Source organism: Macaca thibetana, chromosome 6 (genome assembly GCF_024542745.1).
Source record: "Macaca thibetana thibetana isolate TM-01 chromosome 6, ASM2454274v1, whole genome shotgun sequence".
Classification (NCBI taxonomy): domain Eukaryota; kingdom Metazoa; phylum Chordata; class Mammalia; order Primates; family Cercopithecidae; genus Macaca; species Macaca thibetana.
In genome coordinates, this window is record NC_065583.1 from 506,469 (window position 1) to 512,765 (window position 6,297).

General features: G+C 51.6%; 1 non-coding gene across 1 annotated transcript; it reads right to left on the reverse strand.

The window, feature by feature from the left end:
- Nucleotides 1–293: 293 nt before the first annotated feature.
- Nucleotides 294–366, reverse strand: TRNAV-AAC (transfer RNA valine (anticodon AAC)). The gene has a single exon. It is a non-coding gene; the product is annotated as a tRNA-Val (tRNA).
- Between the last annotated feature and the right edge of the window lie 5,931 nt (nucleotides 367–6,297).

The following is a 6,297-nucleotide window of genomic DNA, read 5'->3' on the forward strand; positions in this document are numbered from 1 at the left end:
CCCACGCTTTCTCGGGATCTGGATTCCATTTGGCAGCGCGCAGCTGTCCAGTGGACGGGCTTTGTGCGAAGTTTGTCGGCGCTGCTGTCCGCAGCAAGTGAGGTGGGTTCAGTTCTTCCCAGGTGCCAACAGTTGAGGTACCACCTGGGGTGCCTCAACCGTTGAGGAAGGGCAACGGTATAAATCCCCTTGATGGCCTGTTCTCCGTAACCAGGTGGAGATAGTGGTGGGGTGTTCCAGGCTAGTTGTCTGTGTAATTAACTTGAAGTAGTGAGGTGTAAAATGGAAAGTGCTGTTTCCGCCCGGTTTCGAACCGGGGACCTTTCGCGTGTTAGGCGAACGTGATAACCACTACACTACGGAAACTCGCTTGGGTCTCCAGGCCCATCACAATGAGGCACGACAACGGGCCCTATTTGATTTCTCACGGTGATTCTGAGCTTCCTCCATGCGTCCCTTTGAGCTTGGCTAATGGGCATAAGCACGCAAGAAAAGGACGTTTCAGCACTTGGAAGGCTGAGACGGATGGACGGCTGGAGCCCAGGAGGTCGAGGCTGCACTAAGCTATGTTTGCGCCACTGCACTCCAGCCTGGGAGACAGAGCAAGACTCTGTCTCGAAAGAGAGAAAAGAAAGAAAAAGCGAGCGAGCGAGAGAGAGACAGGAAAAGGAAGTTTTCATGCCCGACGTGGTGGCATAAGTGGGCATGGGAGTCCTGAGGGAAGCTGTGGTGGCGACCTCAGAGAGATGCGAGGCAGTCGAGCTGTCTGGGGTTGACAAGTGGGCGTGGGGTTGAAGAGCAGGGGCGCGCTGGCACCGTTTTCTAAGAGAAGAGACTTTCAGAAGAAGCTGCTTGGAGAATATGAGGCCATGAGTTCGTGAGTGGAGCTGGAGCTTGTGGGCCTGGGGAAATTGGAGTGGAATGAAAGAGCAACTAGCCCACAACACCATTTTCACTGTTCCATTGTTTGGTGGAGCTCTCGATTATCCAAGCAGCCACTGCGGTTGGACATTTAGGTTATTTTCCTCCCATCAACACTGTGCAAGCGTTGTGAGGCTCCCTCCGTGGCAGCATTTGGTACTTTTCACGTATTATGATGATATTTTTTTAACTTCTAGCCATTCTTCTGGGTATGTAGTATTTCCTCATGGTTGAAGTTTGCATTTAGCTGATGAGGAAAGATGATAAGCACTTTTTTCATGTGTATGACTCATTTTTTTTAATCTTCCACTGTAAGGTGTCTCTTAAATATCTTCCATTAAAGACAAAGAAACACACAACAAACAACCAAAACTGGCCTGACATGGAGGCTCACACCTGTAATCCCAGCGCTTTGGGACGCTGAGGCTGGTGGGTCGTTTGATCCGATGAGTTCAAGGCCAGTCTGGGCAACATATTGGGACACCATGTCTACAGAAACTCCCAAAATTAGCCAGGAGTGGTGGCGCACACCTGTATTTCCTGTAGCTACTCGGGAGGCTAAGGCAGGAGTATCGTTTGAGCATGGGAGATTGAGGCTGGAGTAAGTAGAGATGTCACTGCTGCACTGCTGCCAGGACAACAGAGCAAGACCCTGTTCCAAAAACACACACACACACACACACACACACACACACCCCAAACACTCTCCTATTTTTTTTTCTTTTAATCTGGAAACTTTTAAATTTTAGCTTGCATGTTTAAGTGTAAATTCTATTTCATATTAATTTTTTTGTTATAGTATGAAGTCAGGATTAAGGTTAATTTCTTTCCCCTGTGGAGATTCCATTGTTCCTGAACCAATTGTCCCCAAAGACGTTATTTCCACATTGAATTGCGTTGGTACCTTTGGTGAAAATCAAATAACTGTATATGTGGACCCTAATATTTTTGTTCATTTTTCAGTTAAACATTTCAAATAGACCAGGTATGGTGGCTCACCCCTGTAATCCAAGGGCTTTGCTAGGTTGAGGCAGGAGGACTGCTTAAGGCCAGGAGTTGGACACAAGCCTGTGCAACACAGCAAGACCACATCTCTACAACAAACAAACAAACAAACAAACAAAGTTAGCTGGGCATGGTAGTGCCTGCTTGTAGTCCCACCTAGCTGGGATGCTGAGGCAGGAGGATTGCTTGGACCCAGGAGTCCAAGGCTGCAGTGAGCTGTAATCACACCAGTGCACTGCTTCCTGGATGACAGAGTGAATCCCTGTCTCCAGATAAATAAATAAATAAATAAATATAAAAATATATATAAATTTTTACATTATGTGAATATTCCATTTTTTCTATCCATTTATCAATGGATGATCATTTATTTTTTCCCACTACTTATTTTATTTTATTTCAAGATGGAGTCTTGCTCTGTCACCAGGCTGGAGTGCAGTGTTGCAATCTCGGCTCACTGCAATCTCTGTCTCCAGGGTTCAAACGATTCCCCTGCTTCAGCCTGCAGAGTAGCTGGGACTACAGGCGTGCGCCACTACACCCGACTCATTTTTTGTTTTATTTGTAGAGATGGAATTTCAGCAAGTTGGCCAGGATTTCTCCATCTCTTGACTTTGTGATTCGCGTGCCTCAGCCTCCCAAAGTGCTGGGATTACAGGCGTGAGCCACTGTGCCCAGCCTATTTATTTATTTATTTTAAGACAGGTTCTCACTCTGTCACCCAGGCTGAAGAACAGTGGTGCCATGACAGCTCACTGCAACCTCTGCCTCCTTGTTTCAAGTGATCCTCCCACCTCAGCCTCACAAGTAGCTGGTACCATAGGTGCCCACCACCAGATGTGGCTACTTTTTGTATTTTTTGTAGAGACAGGTTCACTATGTTGCCCAGGCTGGTCTAAAACTCTTGGTCTCCAGAAGCTCACCCGCCTTGGCTTCCTCAAGTGCTGGGATTACAGGTGTGAGCCACCTTGCCCACCCTTCTTTCCACTTTTTTGCTATGATGAATAATAATCCTATGAACATTTTGTGTACAATTTTTTACATGAACACGTGTTTTCAACTCTTTTTCATGTATACCTAGGAGTGGAATTGATGGATTGTATAGTAACCCTATGTTTAACTTTTTGGTATAGCAAAGTGATACTTGAAACTAGCAATTCCACTACTACTGTTTATTTATATGACATTTCCAGACAAAGCAGATTAAAACAGAGAGAAGGCAGATCACTTCTGTCTAGGACTGAGGCCGAGACCAGGGCTGGCTGCAGATGGGCATGCTGGAAATTTTTCTGGCAAAGGAACTGTCCTAAAAGTGGATTGTGGTGATGGTTGCAGAATCCCACACAGTAATTAAAAATCATTGAGCTGTAGACTTACAATGAGTGAATTTTATTGTATTGAATTGTACCCCAATAAAATTGTTACAGAATGCTAAACCACAAAAACAAACCCCCAAACACAGCAACAGGCAGTTAGTGATTCCCTGGGATCAGCTCAGGTGACAGTTGCATTGTGCAAAATGATTCCTGTGACCCAGAGCATAATTAATGTTTACATAATGCTTTACCGCAGCCTTGGAGGGCAGGTAACTTGCACCTTGAAACTTGAAGGTCTTGCTAGTGTTGCTTGTAATCAAGGTAAGTAGTTGTATAAATAATCAAGATGTGAGTAAATTTACGGAGATGCCAAGTAAATGAAGGAGGTGACCCACCACCGCGAGACTGAATCCGGGAGGGGTCGATGGAAGTCATCCAATCCAGAACCGCCGGAATAGAGACCTTGCCAATGGATGAGTTTAAGAAACTAAAAATGCATGTTACAGAGACGAAACGAGCATCCGTTATAGGATCCAGTTTATGGTCAACACGGGGACGTCCACCCAATAGTGTGTGTCTGCAGGAGGGGCCGGAGTGTGCTGCTGTGTTTTGGGTGTGATGTGCAAAGTACTGGTCCTTGAGGAGATGGGGGCACTGGTTTTTATTTTCCACAGCTGTCTTTTTGAATCTAGAAGACAAAAGCTTCTGTTGAGGAGCGCTCGGGGCTGCAGAACGGTCGTGGAGTTGAATGTGCTGGCCCTCTGCAGGGGCCGCCTGTGTGTGTGTGTTTGGGGTGGAGGGTGAGCTCCTTCGCTGGCTGTCAGGGTGCGAGTTACACAACCCCTGGAGGTGGCAGTTCCTCTTCTGTAGAATGGGGTGAGAGCAGCGCCTTTCTTACAGGTGGATGACGAGGGTTAGAGCAATGAACACACGCACTAGCACTAGGTAAGACTGAAGAAACACTTGCTGAATTCACAGCTGTGCCAAGGCAGCTCAGTTCCAGGCCCAGGGGACACAGCATGCGGGACACAAAGCGGAAGGATCCTTCTCCCCAGAGGGGAAGGGTGGGGGTGAGGAACAAGGGAAGACCGAGGCCACACAGGCGGACAACAGTGGACGGCACTGCGCGATGGAGAGGGGCCTCCGCCCAGGGAGATGTGGAAGAGGCGGCGCTGGGCGCACGGAGCTGCAAGGGAAAGGCGGGTGCGGGGGCTGCAGGGGCGGAGCAGGAGGCTGGGCGAGGAAGGTGCGTCCTCCCTGCAGCCGCATGAAGGAGACAAGCCTTGAGAGGTGGCCTGTTTGCCTCGGCTTCTGGTTTGTGTTCGGGAAGAGCCCGGGTTCAGCCCCATCTCAGCGGCTCCCACAAGCCAGCGCAGGCGGCGCTGGACCCGCTCCTCGTCCTCGGCTCCCGCCTTGGGAGCAGCGGCCTCTGCCTCCCTTTCCAGGGCCGGCGCCTCCCTCCAGGGCTCCGTATCGGGAGAGTTTCTATCAGGGATTCAGGGAACCGCCTCTGGGCTGCCGCGGAGCCGGGACATCCCTTGGGAAACGCAGCCCGTCCCCTGGTCGCGCCCAGGAACTTCTCCAGCCTGCGAGTCCGCTCGCGGGAGTCCCCCAGGCCGACGCCGCCCCAGCTCGCTCGCAGCTCGCGCGCCCGGGGAGAGGACCTGGAGCCTCCGCGGCTGGCCCGAAGCCGGGGTCCCTGCGCCTTCCCGCAACGGCTCCAGGGAGACCGGCCCGGCGCGCCTGAGCGCAGGGCGGCGCCGCTGTCCCCTCGCAGGAGCGGGAACTGCCTCTTTCTTCTGGACCTCTCCTCTGCCAAGGCTGGGGGTGGTACTGTCGCCCTGGTAGCCCCTACACAGCCCTGGAGGCCGCCTGCCCGGATGGGCCGGCTATTGGGGAAACCCATGGGGCCACCCCCTCTCAGGACTGGTCTGAGCACAGAGGCAGCCCGCGTGCTCCTTGGTTTCCCAAACCCACCTGAGTGTAACTCTGTCCTGGATGGGGTGAAGCTGGAGCTCAGAGAGGGACAGCGGTGTGAAGAGCTGCGGTGGTGGCATCTTCCCTCGGCTTTCTGGAGAAGGCGCCTCTGAGCGGATGGGGCTTCAGACCCGGCTCCCTGTGAGCTGTGAGCCTGTGTGGGCAGCAGCCAGCCAGGCAGCCCTTCACCTGTGACTGGGAGGTCGCGCTGGGCTTGGGTTTCCTGGAGGTTTCACCCTGGGCATGGGCCTGGGAGTGCCAGGGCCGTCTGTGAAGACGTCTGGAGGAGTTTCCTAGGGCTGCCAGAACAAAATAGCCCGGCCTGGGGCTTCAACTACAGATGGTCATTTTCTCCCAGGTCTGAGGCTGTGAGTCCAGGATCAGGGCACACGGAGGCTTGTTTCTGCCGAGGCTTCCCTTTTTGGCCTGCAGGTGGCCGCCTTCTCTCTGTGTCCACACGTGGTGTTTTGTCTGTGCACCTGCACCCATGATGGCCCCGTGTGTCCACATTTCCTCTTCTTCTAAGGACACCAGTCAGGTTGGATTGGGGTCCACCATAGTGACCTCATTTTAGTGTGACCACCTCTTTAAAAGCCCTATGGCCAAATACAGTCACATTTTGAGGTGAAGAGGGTTGGAGTGCTAAGATGAACTTTGAGGGAAACACGATTCCACCATAGTAAGACTTTTCAGGCCTGAGATCTCCAGGTGAACAGAAAGGCAGAGTCCAAACTGCAAATGGAGGCTCTGGGGGGTGTGAGGAGGGTGGAGGTTCAAAAGTGTCGCCTTAGGCTGGAGGTGGGAGGAAGTGATCTTCTGGGTCCTCTTTTACTGGTTGTTCCAATGCGTCCAGGAGGAGAAACCGGGTTGACGCTGCCTTTGCCCATTTGGAAAGCCATCTGGATTCATTTCCAGTGTTGTGTGTTTCTGGAGGCGATGCATACCCAGGCCGAGGGCCAGTTTAAAGACGTGCTGCATGACCACAGGCCAGCCACTCCCATCTCAGCCTGTTTTCACATCAACAAGATGAGGGTGAATGAGATGATCTCAAGGGTCTTTGCTGGCTCTAAACTCTCAG